The sequence below is a fragment of the Mustela nivalis genome, assembly GCF_964662115.1.
Source record: "Mustela nivalis genome assembly, chromosome: 1".
Taxonomy (NCBI): Eukaryota; Metazoa; Chordata; class Mammalia; order Carnivora; family Mustelidae; genus Mustela; species Mustela nivalis.
In genome coordinates, this window is record NC_139020.1 from 146,292,744 (window position 1) to 146,310,487 (window position 17,744).

Genomic DNA, 17,744 nt, shown 5'->3' on the forward strand with positions numbered 1-17,744 from the left:
GGAGGCAGGGTAGATTGCATTATTTATGCCCCAGCAATCACTTAGCCCCGTCCAAGGGCTCTCTAATTGGGCCTCACACCATCTCCAAGGAGGAGGGGTCAGGGGCCACCAGCTGCCAGCTAATAAGCAACTGGCTATCCTCCTGAATGGCTTACTGTACTCGCTGAGATGGGAGGCCACAGTAATTACCCAGAGCCCATTAAAAAGAGCCCAGAATGTGATGGGCTAATAGTTCCAGAACAAACACATCAAAATATAGTTGAAGGCACCCCGAGCCCAGAATGGCTATTTCTAAAAGAGCTGACTTGATCGTATTCTACAGGAAAAATCCCTTCCTTCCCACATTTCCGAACAAAGCAGCCAGTGTCTTGATTCAATTACAATGGAGTTTCATTTTAAGGAGGGGAGCAGCCTACCACACTGGTTTGGGGGAGTTAAAAAATATTGGTGCCACAGTCTTGGGGTGATAGAGAAGACACGAGTAAGGAAAACAGGATAACAGTCTTGTAATAGGCAAGACGGCCGTCAGCATTAATCTGGTTCTTCGTAACTTCCTATTGATTTATTCAGATGCCAATAAGACATAGTGGAAAGGCCTAGAAGAGAAGCGTTCAGAGGTTGGAAAGCAGCCGTTGGGTGCTGACACACGCTAAGTGAATTTGAGCAATATCCTGGGGCTTCACCCCATACTTGGCAAAGACTCGCCAGGCCTCAAACAGCATGACAGAGTGAGGGGCAGCTCCTCTGCACTGCACAGAGAGGAAACCCAAGTCCCAGAGCCACTACCTGGAAGATGGCAGCACATTCTGCAATAAGCAGGCATGCTTATTCCAGTATTGCACATACTGGAATCCCAAGTAAGCCCAGCTCTCGTGTTGATTATTCTTGCCATACTCAACCAGAAAGCAGCAAGATCTGTCCTTAAATATTTCAGATTCCAAGAGAACGCACCTTCCAGATTCTTGACCGATAACCTCAGCAACTGACCCCAAGAGAACGCACCTTCCAGATTCTTGACCAATAATTACCTCAGCAACTGACCCCAAGAGAACGCACCTTCCAGATTCTTGACCGATAACCTCAGCGACTGACCCGGCCTCAAGCAACAGCACAGGCTTCTCAAAGAAGGCTGCTAAGCATTCCTCACTCAGTCCCTTCAAGCCTTCAGGTGAAGGAAGGGAATCCTCTCACTTCCCAGGAGCTGGGGCAGAGTCAGATTTTCTGCCCAGGCCAAGTTTCAAGGCCAGGCCTTCCGGGGAGGGACACCATCTCAGATAATGAGGTAAGCAAGAGTGATAATGATAAACCTGGGATTGGCTTTTACTGTTTCTATCATCTTCCTGGTTCCTGAAATTCTGATCCTCACAGGGGGGAAAACTATCTGTGAGGAAATCGGCAAGACAACCCCACTCTTTTATGGGAAGCGTTCTTAAAACAGTAAATTCCAAATAGGGCACTGTATCCAGACACAAGATAAGCAAACTGGCAACACACACAAAGAAAATACTACCGAATCGCTTGGAGACTCTTCAGAAACTTTTTCAACATTGAAAATTCACATCGCTATGGCTCTCACCGTTACTCATGTGCTGAGGCACACCATTCCTTTCCCTCTCTTTGTAATCTGTTCAACGGTTACTTCATGCTCCTTGCCTTGGGTTGAAGTTTGAGATTCCCCTTCTTCCCTCTTCTGCCAAGAAGAGTGACTTCCGGGCTATGAAAGAACGCGGCATTCTCCTTCCTCTCAGCCTTTACCTCAGGCTTCAGAGAAGATGCCTCTGCTCTTTTTTTAAGTGTTGGGTAAAGTTTACCTCCAGCTGTCCCTACTAACCACTTCACCAACAAAGGACACCAAATGACTTCTAACACCAAAATTTTAAATTATGTAAATGCTGTCCAGTGTTAAAAGCTCCATTCAGGATGTATGAGATCTAAGGCATCTCCGTTGAGTCTTCCTTGCCATGGCTCCTCACATCCCTCTCCGGCCTGTCCTGAGTCTCTACCCCCAACACACAGCGCATCCTCCACCCTGGCCCAGAGCTGCCACCACCCTGCCTGAGCCTGTACCAACACAGAACACTCTCCCTCTCCCTACTCCCCCTACCTGGCTGTCCACACAGCAGCGGGGGAACCCTTGTACAAAGTAAATCCATTCACGTCACACCCCCTACTCAGAATCCTCCAGCGGCTTCCTTCCAATCATACTCAAAATAAAATTGCAACTGCTGACCATAGCCAGGCAGGCCAGTGGGACGCAGGCCTGTCCTGGTCGCCTCCCTCATCTTTGTCCACTTTCCCAGGTGAACTGGGGTAGGGGGGTGGGTCCCGCATTAAGGTCACAGTAGCCTACCTGCAGAGGCCTGGGCACTTGCTGTTTGCTCTACCTGAGAGGACACTGTCCTTCCACATTTTCCCAAGGCTCATCTCCCTCTCCCCATGGTTGGGTCTCTGCTCACCCATAACCTCCCCACGGAGGCCTTCAGAGCTACTCCACCCTCTGCCACCCCTCCCTCCCTATCGCCCCCAGTCTCCACCTGGCATTACAGCTTACACCTGCTACTTGTTTATATCTCTTTCACCTGTCCCCAGACCTGGGCTGTCTAGTTTACTGTCACACCTCAGTGCCTGGCCCAGGGAGGCAACTCCACACATACTTGCAATCACTCTTCTAACCAGACCTCCAGTTCCCCATCCTGTTGAGAAGGCATTGACTCCAACCAAAGCTGACTCTTACCTCCTGAAGACCTAGGAAATCAGAACCAACCACGATTCTGGGATCAGCATACACTACTCAGCGAATACACTGACATTCGGCATGGACACTTGTTGCCCCACAGCGTGGAGCCACGGCACCCGCTTCCACCGATCTGTAAGAGCTGGGGTGGCCATCATAGGAAACGGCTTCCTGCTTTATGATTCCCCTTCTTCAGATAAAGTTAGGGACATGTGGGAAAAAAAGGCCATTGTTGGTTATATTTCCCAATCTCTGAATTGGCAGAGAAACCAGTAAGAATAATTAGGTAACCAGTTCATAACTCTCTTCCCATGCTGATCTCACTCCACATTTTGGGCTTGGGCTTTTTTTTTTTTTTTTTTTTTTTAAGCATTTTCACAACAAAATGGTTTCTAAAATCCAAAAAAAGTAATTTTTTTCTAAGATAGTTATATTTAGTTATATTTATTTTCCTTTGAAAAAAATGCCCAGGTTATAGAGACTTTCTTAAAATTAGAGTAAGATAGGACACTGATATATGTATTATTTCATTATTTTTGAAATTAAAATGGGATCAATTTGTCATAGCTACAAAATTAGTGTAAATATCTCAAAACAACAGCACTGGGAAAAAAAACAGTAGTAAACTTTTCTAATGAAGCTTGCATCCCTTTGAGCTTTAAAACATATACATCGAGGTTCCAGCCCATAACCGCACATTCCCCATACCGATTCAGTCCTCCCAGAAGAGTAATTTACGTAGCTCTGATACTGATTTTACCTTGTGTTTCCAAGCTGGGTTGGGTTACTATAAAAATGAGGGGTGAGGAAATGACCACATAGATGCTTGCTGATAATAGTTGATTGGTGGGGACCCAGGGCGATGGTGGCAAGAGAGGTCATCAGCCAAACCAACAATGCACACACTGTGTGCAAAAATGAACAGATAACCAGTGCCCTGGCCGGCTCCTCAGTCTGTCTGGGTTACAATGGCCCCAGAGCCATTAGGATCACTGCTGCGCCCCATGACTGAGAGCAGTTAAGCTAATTGTGCAGTTTAAAACAGGCTCTTGACCACACAATCGCAAGTGTTCATCACCCTCAGACTTACCTGCACTCCTTATACTTTCTAGGAAACGCCAAGGCTCACTTTTAACCTAAAATGGGCAAACTTTCTTCCCATGCCACTCTGTCCTGCCCTAGTTCCCCACCGGGTTAAATAAGAGGGCCTCAAAGGAGAAAAGAAGGAAGTGTTATAGGAGGGAGGGAGGGGTGGGGGGGGGGGTGCGGGGAAGAGTGGTAACAGCCCAGAAATAGAAAAGATGGGGAGAGAGAGACAGAAACAGAGAGAGGGAGGGAGAGAAAGACAACAAACAGCAGAGAGAGAAATAGAAAGACAAAAGACAAAGACAAGAAAACAGAAAACACAGTGAGAGAAAGAAAAAGACAAGGAACGACAGAGAGAAAATGCCACAAAGGGCGAGAGAAAGAGAAGGGAAAAGTTCACCGGGACAGGGAGGTGGGGGTGGGAGGAGGGATGTGTTTCATGGAAAAGCTATCTGTTACCGAGCCACTCCTTTTCCATGTACTGTATTATGCCATATGTGGGAAGTGAACAAGGCTGGAACTCCGCCTAAGAACATCTGCCATGGACTTTAAAAGCCCTAATAATAGCACAGCTGGTGTCCCCAGCCTAATGAGCTCACTGCCCACGTGACCGATCTTCCCCGGCAGCTCCTCCCCAGAGAGAAGGCAGCCAACAGCAGCCAGTCCCCCTCTCCACCCTCCCTCCCCCAGGCTTTATTTCCTCCACTGCCTTCCCCATTCCCTTCTCCCAACACCACCCCCACCCACTCTGCCGAACTCAGTTACCCCGATGTGGCAGTTCCTATGAACAGAGATCTTCTTAACTGGAAAGGCACAGATCAGAAACAAAAGGGAGAACACCACTACAACTCTTCTAGACATTAAAAAGATAATGGTTACAGCAAGAAATTCAACAGCTTTAATGACATAGACCACTCCTGGAAACATACAACTTAACCAAAGCTAACACAAGAGGAAAGAACAGATCTGAATAACCCCATCTTTATTAAAGTAATGGAACTCCCAATGAAAAAACTTTGCCAGATCCCATGAAAGGCTAGTGCACCATCAGCTGTGCCTTGACGCCAGGGTACAAGGTACCAGCCCCTCCAGGAGACCTGGTGCCGGTCTGGGGAAGCTGGTCTGTAGCAGGGAGGCTCTCAGCCAGCTTGACTTTCCCACTGAACACGGCGTGTTGCTAGGAGAAAACCATGCACAGCAAAATGGGCAAGCAGGGTGGGAAGGCTGTGAACAAAGAAGTGAGCTTTTACAAGGCTGGAAGTTTTAACCCTCTCTGGCATACTTTTTTTAAAGTAATTCCCATATGGTACACTTATAAAAGTCCTCTAGTACTCTGAAGAATCCATACCTTAGCATCAGGAAGGGCAAGCATTTCAGCTTCTAAGGGGAAGCCTGTCGGAAAGGGACAGAAAGGAGACTCCAGTTGGCACTGATACAGTATCCATAGCAATTTGGAAGAGATGCTGAAAAATATGGGACTTCTCTCGCGTGCGCATGCTCAGTCCAGGCAACACCTCCGACCACGAAGAAGAGCCCAATGGACATGATGCATGGGACTTACCAGAAAAAGGCAAGAGGCCACATTTCAAAAACCACGCTTGATAACATACAAACCCACAGATGTGTCTGGAAGTACGCAGTATGGAGGTTGGCAAATTATACTGAGAAGAATCCTTTCCAAGACACAGCACAGTTGTTTCCATTCCCAAAACACTGAAGAGCACTAACAGAATCAAGGGCGGTTCAGTCTTTACCAACCTGCCTTTTCACCTTTTACTCTCTTGAGTCAGTCAGACATCCAGACCAAGACTATGGTTCTCAAGCTCCTCCTGCTCCATCTTCCGGCCCACGACAGTGTCCTGTCAAGCCATATGCGAGCATCGGGAAAAACGAAAAATCAGTAATATGAATTCTGTCTTTATTACAAACGTTGACGTTTTGTTCATCATTGATTTCTCTGTGCTCATTTTTTTTTTAGAAATACCACACTAAAATATTATTTCTCTTGATTACTTAAACTGTGCCTCTATCATATCACCCTAGGCCTGGCCCTGGGCCACCAAGATAACAATACACCCTTCATGAATCAAGGAAAAATGAGTAAATACCCAGGCTTCATTAATTACCCCAAAGACTGGACAACAGCTGCCCTAAGGACCATGTTCGAGGTGTGTATTGTATGTTCCAAAGGACTCCGGGGGGGGGGGGGGGGACAATGGGATGGAAACCCCAGATCAGGGCACTGTTAAATTCTGTGGAACAGCTAACTATCTTACGTAATGTTACATTAAAATCTCACAGTTGCCAAATTCGCCGGAACCTTTCACTGTCTTATGCATGCCTTACATATCCATCTTGCACAGATACCTCCTGGTCGGTAACCACCACTATCCTGATCCTTATTGTAGGGGAGTTTTGTCCAATTAGACTTCTTGAGAATGGAATCCTCTGGAATATACTTTTGTGTCTGGTCTCCTCAGCTCAACATTTTCTAGCAGCATTCGTCTACTTGTTGCGTCCATCAATAGCTCATCCCTTTTTACCGCTGAGCAGTAATGCACTGTATGGATAAACCATGATTTTGTTGACATGGTCACTCGTTAATAGACATTTGGGCTTCTCCACCTGGGGACTAACATGAGCAAAGCTGCTACTAATTAAGCAGCAGCACGCGTTTTTGTTGAATATACGCCCAGGCGTGAATCTCAGGCTCATAATATAGATAGTCAGCGTGAGTAACTATCACTAATCTTCCTACAGGTTGTTGTTCTTTGCATGTGGTGCGTGAGGTTTCCTTCCGCCTGTTCCACACCCTCACCAGCGGCTAGTACTGCTGCGTTGCTTATTTTATCCATTGTGACAGGCAGTAGAAGTTATCTTTACTAGAACTAGCAACTTCTAATTCCCTCCCATTTCACCATGATTCCCCAGCTCTAACAACACAAGCTGAAAACCTTCAAGTTACACATACAAGGGTCACAAAAAAAGTGCAACAAAATCCCTAATTCCAAACTCACTAATTTGGGGAACTCATCAAACATGCCTCCCCGACCAGGAGATAAGCATATGGGATGCTTGGCAAGAACACTTGAAAATGTTCCTGAAGGCCACAAGAATCCTCATGGTCAACTTGTTACTGTGCTTCCAAGGCGAAGCCTGCATCACTTCTAGATACAACTCCACAAATATTTGCATACCAACAAGTGTAAACAAACCCGGAGAACATTTTAGCTGCTATCTTGCAGGGCTCAGCACAGCAGAGAGAAGCCAGGAACCTCGTGCTTGCTGCAAGCACTCTCTCTTCCCCCAACCCCTCTGGTCTCCTCCCAGGTAGAACTCTGGGAGTTCTTCCCATGACATCACTACTGTCTACACCGCAATAGCCCCCAAGCCCTCCCTTCACACTCGGATCTCTCCCCTAAGCCTCAGGCCCAACACCTCCATCAAACCCAGGACCTCCCAAACAAGGTCCTGCCGGTCTTCACCACCACCCACCCTCCGCCCCACCCCCCAGCCTCGCAACTGAGTTATCACAATTGAGTTAGCCAATTCAAAATTCTCAGCCCCATCCTTGAGGTCACCTCTCCCAAACGTTAACCACCATCTCTTCAAAGGGCAAGCTGAGGTATCCCCTCCAGGTCACCAAAGGAATCCATCCACTTTATTCACACTAGCACTCACTGTCTGAAGTCACATCCTCTCTCACCTCTAGCCAAGCCAGAGCGCGGGCTGTCATTCCAGTGGCAAATAGGGCTGGGGACCACACACATGCCTGGGCACGCTCACCCTGTGAAGCCAGCCGCCTCCCCTCATCACACCCCCACCCTGCCATGGCCTTCTCTTTGCTGCATCCCTGCTCTCCTACTGACCGCATGTGGGGGCAACTTCTGAATCTGTGAGGGAAATCCTCACATATGATTACACTGAGATTCTCTGCCGTGCGGCCTCTTCAATCAGGATACCATAAAGGATGATGAAAAAGGGTATGTTTGATGATAAAATAACCAAACTCTCTTCATTATTCCCTTTGTTCCCTTCCGTATGAGTACTGTTTCTCTTCTAGTATCAAGAGACTCAGCAGAGCTCAAAGCTGTTCAAGTTCACATTCAACAGCAGCTATGACATTCTTCTTCTACTCTTTTAATGACACAAACTATTTTCCTATCTTTCCAGTACAGTATGAACACACCTACTGCATCAGTCAACAGTTTACAGCCAATTTGTTTTCCCAGTGATTTGCTTGTCATACTTTTATCTGTTGTAATAGACTATTCTGCCTGTCTTCTCAAACAGAAAGGTATTTTCTCAAATACTTAACACCGAACTACACTCCTTCCACAAGAGACCTTGGAAATGTCTTGATATTTGTGTCCAAATGTCAAGTCCAAAGGGATATCTCTGACGCCTCAGGATCCTTGCAAAGAGAACGGCTTCTCCTCAAAGCCAAAGGAGGGAAGTTCACGGTCAGGTGAGCAAAATTCACAGCCCATATTGCCTTAGGTCATGGGGGCTATTCCTTTGAGAACCACAAAGACAAGGCCCATAGCCCTGGGGCGTAGCACAGGATTCGTAGCACAGGATGCCCTGAAATGACTCGGGAATGAACACATCATAAGAAGTTCAGTAACAATAATAATGTTTAACACATAATGTTTACTGTGAGCCATGCATACACATTAAACTCATGTAATCCCTTTAATAACCATATGAGATTATCATACAAAGTAATGATTCAGAAATTGGCTGCCCCAAACAGGAGTTTTTGCCGGGTTCAACACAAATAACCCTGGAAAAGCACCAATCTTGGGGGGGGGGGGGGAGAACATGACTTCAAACACATCAACGGTGTGCTACAGTTGATCCCAACAAACTATTAAATCTGGAGGATTTTATTTTTTAATGAATGGAAGTAAGGTTATGCCCCAGTCAAGCACATAAAACTGTACAATTCCCAGAATTCAGCATTTTATTTAAAACATATTCTAGATGCCGAGGTTGAAAGGGAATACCCACCGTCTGGATGACACTATTTCCTTCCCTACTACCTAAGCCAGTAAACCTATTGTCTAAGAAATCCTGTGTTCAACTGAACACTCACAGACACAACACCAGTGACTCATCCGTGTAACAAATTGCTCATTTTCCTTCTCTCCACCTTTCCTCAAAATCATTATACTGCTACCCCTGAATCATAGGGTTTGGTTTTTTGTTTGTTGGCTGGTGTTTTTAATCTCCTGGCACAAAGCTCAAGAATCTGCCTGCCACTATAGTTTAAATAAATCGCCCATTTTCTTCCCAGATTTGAAAAAAAATGTTAAGATTGTATTTATTTGAGAGAGAGAGACACACACACAGAGCAGGAGACAGAGAGAGAGCAGGCAGGAGCAGGGGGAAGAACAGAGGGAGAAGCAGACTCTGCTGAGCAGGACCCCAGGATCACAATGGGAGCCAAAGGCAGATGCTTAAGCAACTGAGTCGAAACCCCAGACCTGGGCAAGATCTGGAGCCGACAATACAACTGTGTTGCCAGATTTCTGCAGATGTTAGACTGCCAAAAACCCCTACTCCAAGGCAAGGTCCAACAAGCAAATCAAATTTATTCTTAGAACGCTCGACTCAGAATCACGAAATGCGATGTCCTGTCTTACTGAGTAGTCTTTCCACTATTGTCCTCCTTATTAACCCAACTTATACACCCACATTCCCATTCAAAATAACAGAGGAGAGGGAAGCACGGAAGGAAAGACCATGAACTCACAGACCTCGCAGACTCTGAAATACTAGCAGCTCCTAGAAACCTTATTCATCCGAGTCTCACCACACTAAGTAAATTCAATGTGACACCCACGGAGTTAAAAAGCAATCAGGAGCAAGGATTGAAGCAAGAGTTCCACTTCTCAGAAATTCTCCACAGCTCAAAGTCTGGCAAAAACCGTGGCTAGTGTTGGGAGACTATCAGAATAAAGAAAAGGGACTCGAAAGAAATAACCCGATCACACCGATCAGAATGGCTATTATCAAAGAGAGAACAGAACAAAAAACTGAAAATAACAAGTGCTGGTGAGAATGTGGAGAAATTGGAACAGTTGTGTGTTCCTGGTAGGAAAATAAAACAGTTCAGCCACTGAGAAAAATGGTATGGCACGTTCTCAAAAATTAAACAGAATTACCACAGGACCCAGCAATTTTGCTTGTGGGTATGCACCCCAAAGAAGGTCAAGCAAGGACTCAAACAGATATTCGTACCCATGTTCATAGCAGCCTTATTCACAACCGTCAAAAGGTTGAAGCAACCCAAGTGTCCAAAGATACATGAATGGATAAACAAAATATGGTCTATACACACAATGGAATACTACTGATTCTTAAAAAGAACTGAAATTCTGGTACATGTTACAACATGGATGGACCGTGACGATATTATGCTAAGTGAAAAAAGCCAGATACAAAACAACAAATATAGTATGATGCCTCTTAAATAAGGGACCTAGAGTGGTAAACTCACAGAGACACGAAGTAGAAGCACATTGGTTGCCCAAGGCTGAAGGGACAGGAGACTGGGGAAGCAGTTGGGGAAGATGGAAATGTTCTGGGGGTATCTACACAAAGTGAATCAGTTTAATGCCATGAAACTGTACAATGAAAAATGGCTAAAATGGTGAAATTTGTTGTATACAACTTTTTTAAAAAGAAAAGCTGATTATATTAGATATTTCCTTTCCTTTTTTAATTTGCCTTTTTTTTAAAGAGTTTATTTGTTTATTTCAGCACAAGTCAGGGAGAGGGAGAAGCAGGCTCAATCCCAGGACTCTGGGATCATGACATGAGCTGAAGGCAGATGCTTAACTTACTGAACCCCCCCAAGGGCCCCTGGAGATTTCCTCTCATCTCTCAGACTGGGATCTTGGGCACCTCTAGGGCAAAAAGGGAAAAAAGGAGAATTTTGCAAAGGCAGGTTGTGTGCACCCATCCCAGCATGAGGTTACAGAAGGAGGACCCTAGGCCGAGAGCTCTGCACTTGCCAGGAAAGCAGAACGAAGAAGGGAGGATGAGAAAGTTTACCTATATGCTGGAGTCAGATCCACCCACCTTCTCTCTAGCTTCCACCCTGTCTAGTGATGTCCACACATATGACCGGGCACTTCCGATCTACTCAGCAAAGGGAGGTGAGTGTGTGGGTAGCTGGGTCAACTCTAGAGCTAGAACTTAGACAGAACCACCTAGTCACTGCTCTGGCGTTTTAAGAACCTAAAACACCACCGATTGTTTCAGATGTGCCTTGTGGCAGGGAGGGTAAACGACTGGCCACATTTGGGAATGCTTCTCCTCACTGCTGAATGAAAACAACAGCTTGTCCATTCCCTCTTTGGGTCTTCCCATTGTACAGTTCACTGCGCACAATTTAAGGGAAGAGGTGGGCACTGGGAGAGCCCAGGTTCACCAACCTCTTCTCAGAAACCCCAGCCCCTTTCCTACCAGGGGAGGGCAAGAGGAGGAATCCAACCTTGAGCGCCAACTCTCCCAAGGAGGGCAGGGAACCAGTGTGTACCGGCCACTTGTTCTTCCCAACATACATGAAGTCTGGCCTCATGCATGGGGAAAGAACGTTCTGGGGAACCTCCAAGAGATGAAGAGGTCTCTGAGCATCAATACCACCTGGGGATAGGTTTAAAATGGAGATTCATGGGGCGTCTGGGGTGGCTCCACTGGTTAAGCATCGGACTAAATAAATAAATAAATAGAAATATAAAATAAAATAAAACAAAATTAAATCAAATCAAATGCAGCTTCACATCCAGCAAGTCTGGGACGGGTCTGAGGTTCTGCGGGGCTAACAGGCTCCCAGGTAATGCTGACCGGCTGCAGGCCCACCTGCCACAGGTTGGGTAGTGAAGCCTTCCATTCCTGCAAATGGCTGGAGCCAGGAGAGCAGGGAGCAAAAGCCAGGCACAAACAGCACCATCAGGATCTTCCTCTTGTGAGCCTCCCTCTCCACACCCCGGGGGCCACAGCCAATCGGTGGGACCAATCAAGGTCCCACCTTGAACCCGGACTCCCAGTCCCCTTTGGCATAAATAGCAAAAATGAAATTCCTCCTCCTCACTCCTCACCAGGTCAAATTTTCCAAACTCTTCGGATAACTTCAAGGGCAGCTTCCACACTCATTGTTCACCTGCTCCCCCTGGTTCAAACTCCTGCATCAATCACACAAGGGAAGCCAAACCTATTCTAACATTCTAATGGGAGACGCAGGTGTTTGACCACATCCCCCTTATTACTTGAGAAGGAGCATGATAAAAGGAAGCAAACCTACACCAAGGTCCCACCTTCTCTACTTTTTGCAAAACTTAGAAAGTGAGAGCTCGCAGAACGCACCCTTGAAAAAAAAAATCCAGGCCCATAGCCTATACCACTGATGTAAAGAACTGACAGGAAGGAGTTTTTGACTTTACCCAAACCACCAGAGGAACTGATGGAGAACTTCGAAAATCCCAGGGTTCTCCATTTGCAGGGATGCTTTTTCTCCCTAAATGTGGAGAAGAAAAATCAAAATCCTTACCCTTATTCTAATCAATACCCATTTTTAAGTGACATAAGTAAACCTGCATCTGTGTAATCCAAGGTAGGAATTGCTACCAGCTAGTTCATGTGAACATAATTCAGGAGACAGCAGCATTTTGTAATCAATATCATCTCGCTACCTAGTAACTAGGTCTAGTTACTAAGGGGGCGTGCAATAAAGTAAGTAGTGCTCTGAATACTATTCTACAAGGGATACCTTACAGAAAAAGTCAAACCACTTTATCCACAGGTTCACAGTTTTTTATTCAACAATTCTTACGGGCAAAAAAAAAAAATTTCAAAGTCCCTTGAATACCCAGAGCATGGTCTTCCTTTACATTCAAATCCAGATAATTTATACTCTGGTGTTTCTTTGATTCACTAACATACCTTTGGATATTAGAGCATCCTTTTCACCTCTAGGAAGGAGAGGACCTCCTGCTTTTAAAAGTGCAGGCACGGAGCACCTGGGTGGCTCAGTGGGTTAAAGCCTCTGCCTCCGGCTCAGGTCATGATCCCAGGGTCCTGGGATCAGGCCCCACATCAGGCTCTCTGCTCAGCGGGGAGCCTGCTTCCCTGCCCCCCTCCCTGCACCTGCCTTTCTGTCTACTTGTGATCTCTGTCAAATATATAAATAAAATCTTAAAAAAAAAGTCCAGGCACATCATGAAGTCTGGAATGAGCAGAGCCCCTAGAAATAATCCAGCTCCAAGATTCTAAATTGAGGTATCCAGGGCGCCTGGGTGGCTCAGTGGGTTAGGCCTCTGCCTTCAGCTCGGGTCGTGGGATCGAGTGCCGCATCGGGCTATCTGCTCGGCAGGGAGCCTGCTTCCTCCTCTCTCTCTCTCTCTCTGCCTGTCTCTCTACCTATTTGTGATATCTGTCTGTCAAATAAATAAAATTTTTTAAAAAATCTTAAATTGAGGTATCCAAGGGGCGCCTGGGTGGCTCAGTGGGTTAAACTGCTGCCTTCGGCTCAGGTCATGATCTCAGGGTCCTGGAATCCAGTCCCACATCGGGCTCTCTGCTCAGAAGGGAGCCTGCTTCCCTTCCTCTCTCTCTACCTGCCTCTCTGCCTACTTGTGATCTCTCTCTGTCAAATAAATAAATAAAAATATTTTTAAAAAAATAAAAATAAAAATAAATAAATAAAAATTGAGGTATCCAAAAATTTTTTTAAGATTTATTTATTTGAGCAAGAGAGAGATACGGCAAGAGAGGGAACACAAGCAGGGGAAGTGGGAGAGGGAGAAGCAAGCTTCCCACTGAGCAGGGAGCCCAATGCAGGGCTTGATCCTAGGACCCCAGGATGATGACCTGAGCCGAGGGCAGACGCCCAACGACTGAGCTACCCAGGCAACCCTGGGGTAACCAAACTTATGCTGCAGGGAGCCCACAGAGCCTCGGGGAAAATAAGGTGCATCTTCCTTGGATGCTTTTTGAATTAAGACAACAACTTAAAGCATTTTTATATTAAAACAGATGAATCCTGCATCCTATTCTCCATCAAAGGAATTGGTGAATGAACATTGAAAAATTCCCTGAAAAGTGCCAGAAACCTCAGGCTATGCCCAAAATCCCCCTTTCCAGGGTTCCTTTGCCCAGAAGATTATGGGGCAGGTTAAGAAGTATCAATATGATCCATTTCATAGCTTGAGACCTGGCTGTGACTGGCTCCTAGAAGTCACTGTGCTGTTAGTCTTCGAAGAGATTTACAGCCCTCCTCCCATTAACCAGGTGAGGCTGGGAGCAGCCCTTCCCGAATGCAGGACCAGAAGCCAAACAAGGTTGTTAAGAGCTAGCCTTCCACCTGTGTGCCATCCTCTTCCACCTCAGGTGCACTCCTAACAAACACATAATTAAATGAGCTTCTCAATGAATCATAAAGCCACACATCCCTCATAAAACACGTCAAAGCATTTCTTTAAGCGGCTGTTCATCACTGGCATTATATGTAGCTTGAAGGCATCCAGATTTACGCATATGCTATTAGTTACTGTCTCTTCACTAAAACGCTGAATTTTTCAACACTGCAGGTGGCCTCCATTTGGACACACCTAATAAGGAAGCAAGTCAGAATGGGTAGTAGTTGTTCCCAAAAACGGGGGGGGGGGGGGGGGGGGGGACCAGAAGGCCCATTCAACATTGTGTCTCTAGACAAAAGACACTCCCTTGCGACTGAAAAATAAAATCTAAGAACCTATGTGAGATGGTCAACTCAAGAATCATCTAACAATTAGAGACCTACTGTGTGCCAGGTCAGAGGCTAGGGCTTAAGAAGCAATGACCAGAAGGAAATCCACATCAGACGGCAAATGGTAAGGCACTGTTAGTTTGGAAACTGAAAGTTGAGGAACTCCTTTCAACGCAAGTACTGCTCGTTTATTTTCAAAGCCCCCTTTTGGGGGAGAGGGGCAGAGGGAGAATCTTAAGCAGGCTCCAGCCCAGCACAGAACCTGACCTGGGGCTCAAACTACAACCCTGAGATCATGACCTAAGCTGAAATCAAGAGTCGGACACTTAATGGACTGAACTCCCCCAGGTGTCCCTCAATACCCTTTTATGTGATCTGATTTGACCTTCATAGCAAAACTGTAAGAAAGATAATTAGTATTATAATATCTGCTTTATTTATCTCTGTTAGGGCTGAAAAAGGTCACCAAGTGACACACCTAGTCTTATCGAAATGAGACCTGAAAACCTCTCACATCATTTAGTCAAACTTTTACGAACACTTTCATTTAAAACACTCTTTAATCCTTGTAATAATTCCAGGAGTTTTGTTTGTTCCGGGGAGGCAGGCAATCCCAGAGAAGGGAAAGCCAGGTCACAGGGGTTAAATAAGGGCCCAAGGTCACAAAAGAGAGAAGAGCTGGAATTTGAATCCAGGTCTTTCACCCAAAGGCCTGTGTCCTGGGACACCTGGATGGCTCAGTGTGTTGAACAGCAGATTCTTGACTTAGGCTCAGGTCATGATCGTGGGGTCCTGGGACCAAGCCCACCCTCCCCCCCAATCAGGCTCGGTACTCATTTCGTAGTCTGCTTGGGAATTCTCTTTCCTCTTCCCACTGCTCCCTCCACCCGGCTGGCCCATGCTCCCACACAAGCACTCTCTCTCTAATAAATAAATAAATCTTAAAAAAAAAAAAAAAAGCCTGTGTCCTTTCAGAAAGAACATCAGCAACACAGCCAGGGTAGGGACACCCTCCAGGAAGAGCTGGGGATGGGAAACCAAATCTCACAGGCCCCTGGGGAGTTGAACAGGAACAGGCTCATGCTGGGGTCAAGCTGAGACCCAACTCTTGCCAGACCTGCTGGGCTTTCTAACCCAGCTCAGCAACCCCCAGTCCTGCTCGGCTCTCCAAGTGGCCTATGTTTGTCAGGGCACCTCTGTGATAAAACTAGGGTCAGAGAACAAAGGGCACACAAGTGTGATCTTTCCAAACCAGGAAAAAGAGGAAGGTGTCATCTGTCACTCCAGATCCAACTCTGAACCTGCCAGGCAAACGTCCTGTCTGGCGCAGGGGGAGGGGGACATTGACCCTCCCCAGTGCAGACTGCACAGGACTGAGCTGCTCTTGCAGTTGCAAACTGAAAAGGACCCTGTTCCTAGCTTGTCCCCCTGTCTGATATCCCTTGTTTATCCCTGCCGCAAATAAACAAAAGATGCTCCAGGAAAGGGTACCCATCCAGCCTATACACTTGCAGACAACAGTTACGTATTTGTTTGAAGCCATTAAGTTCTGGGGAAGAAAATCAGAAAACTGTTTTAAAAAAAGCAAAAGGAGGCCAAACCACTTACACTTCGGAGGCGCTCAAAGTGAAGGCTGATTTCGGTTTCTGAGCAAGTGCAGGGAAGGGCTTGAAGCACAGAGGCTGGCCTGGGAGCAGCTGAGCTTCCCTAAACACAACTTAACAAAAGCAGAAATCACACTTCATCACATTGTTTTCACCTGCAATAGGCTGACCTTGAAGATTCGAAAAGGATTTAAAAACCCATGTCAGGGGCGCCTGGGTGGCTCAGTGGGTTAAGCCGCTGCCTTCGGCTCAGGTCATGATCCCAGGGTCCTGGGATCGAGCCCCGCATCGGGCTCTCTGCTCGGCGGGGAGCCTGCTTCCCTCTCTCTGCCTGCCTCTCTCTCCATCTACTTGTGGTCTCTCTCTGTCAAATAAATAAATAAAATCTTTTAAATAAATAAATAAAAATAAAAACCCATGTCAAAAAGTGACAAAAGTAAACTTGTTAACTCTCAGAATTGAAAGGAAGGTTCCTAAAAGCCACACGTTCTGTCCCAGACACACTCAGATGATGTAATTTACATTAGTTTTGCCGGTGAGTAGGAACCGGGGTGCTGCTCACTCTCTGGCCTGGCTCAGATCGGGGCTCTCTGAAGGTCGCCTCACTGTCATCTCCGAGTGCCGAAACCCGGAATCCGGGCCACGCGGTGTGACCGACACCATGGCTACGGGCACCTTTTGAGGCACCGCGAGGGTCTCCCTCAGGTGCGGTCAAAGCAGGAGGGGTACTGCCTCAGGGTCCCGGAGCCCGGCCTCTCCCGCCGCCGCCAACACCGCATCACGCGCCCCGACTCCACGAACACTGGTGTCCCTCCCCACCCACCCGCCGGGCCCGATGCGCGGCCCCGGGTCTTACCCGAGAGAGGCGCACGTAGCGCGGCCCCGTCGCAGGCGCGGTCCCGGGGGCCTCCCGCGCGGGGCTCTCCGGGCGCTTGGTTCTGTCGGCCGCCTCCTCTTCGTTGTCCTCGGCCCGGCCCCGGCCGCCCGGCGGCTCCGGTTCCCTCCGCAGCTGCCGGCCGGGCGGCACAGGGGTGCACGCGGCTGGGTTCGGCTTCGGCGCCCCCTCCTCCTGCTGCTCGCCGCCGACTTGGCGCTCGAGAGCTCGGGGTCCGCGGTTCCGGGACGCGGGGGTCGTCTAGGTGCTCCGGCTGCCCCGCGCTCCCTCCCGCGCGCAGCCCCTCTCCGGGGGCGCCTCACTCGTGGCGCGCGGGCGTCACGGGCTCGGGGCGCGCGGGCACGGCGGCGGGGTGGGCCCCGGGGCGGCGGGCGGGGGCGCTGCTGCAGACGCGGGCACTGATGCGGGCGCCGCGGCGCGGCCTCTCGCCATGGCTCCCCCGCGGGCAGGCGGCTCGCACCTCCCCTCCGCGCTGCCGTCACCGTCCGACGCGCGCCGAGCCCTCCCCTTCTACCGCCCCGCCCGCCCGCCGGCCTGCGCCGCCACCTGCGGGCGGCCCTCCAGGATGCACGCCCCGCGGAGCGCGCGGGTTGAGCCGGGAGCCGCGCCCCTCTGCCCTGCAGCCGCGGTCCTGGTCCCGCCCCCCGCTTTTACCTGCGCCGCGGGGCT

General features: G+C 48.0%; 1 protein-coding gene across 13 annotated transcripts in view; it reads right to left on the reverse strand.

The window, feature by feature from the left end:
• The window catches only part of TRAK1 (trafficking kinesin protein 1), a 182,165-nt gene extending 164,995 nt beyond the window's left edge, over nt 1-17,170 (reverse strand). For 3 of the 13 annotated variants that reach the window (XM_082724841.1, XM_082724838.1, XM_082724849.1), the window contains exon 1: nt 17,037-17,170. The gene's annotated coding sequence lies outside the window, so the exon portion shown is untranslated. Of the gene's footprint in view, nt 1-5,578; nt 5,680-16,184; nt 16,545-17,036 lie in introns of those variants that run through there. The other 10 variants (XM_082724843.1, XM_082724833.1, XM_082724839.1 and 7 more) reach the window with 8 other exon arrangements.
• Nucleotides 17,171-17,744: the final 574 nt, after the last annotated feature.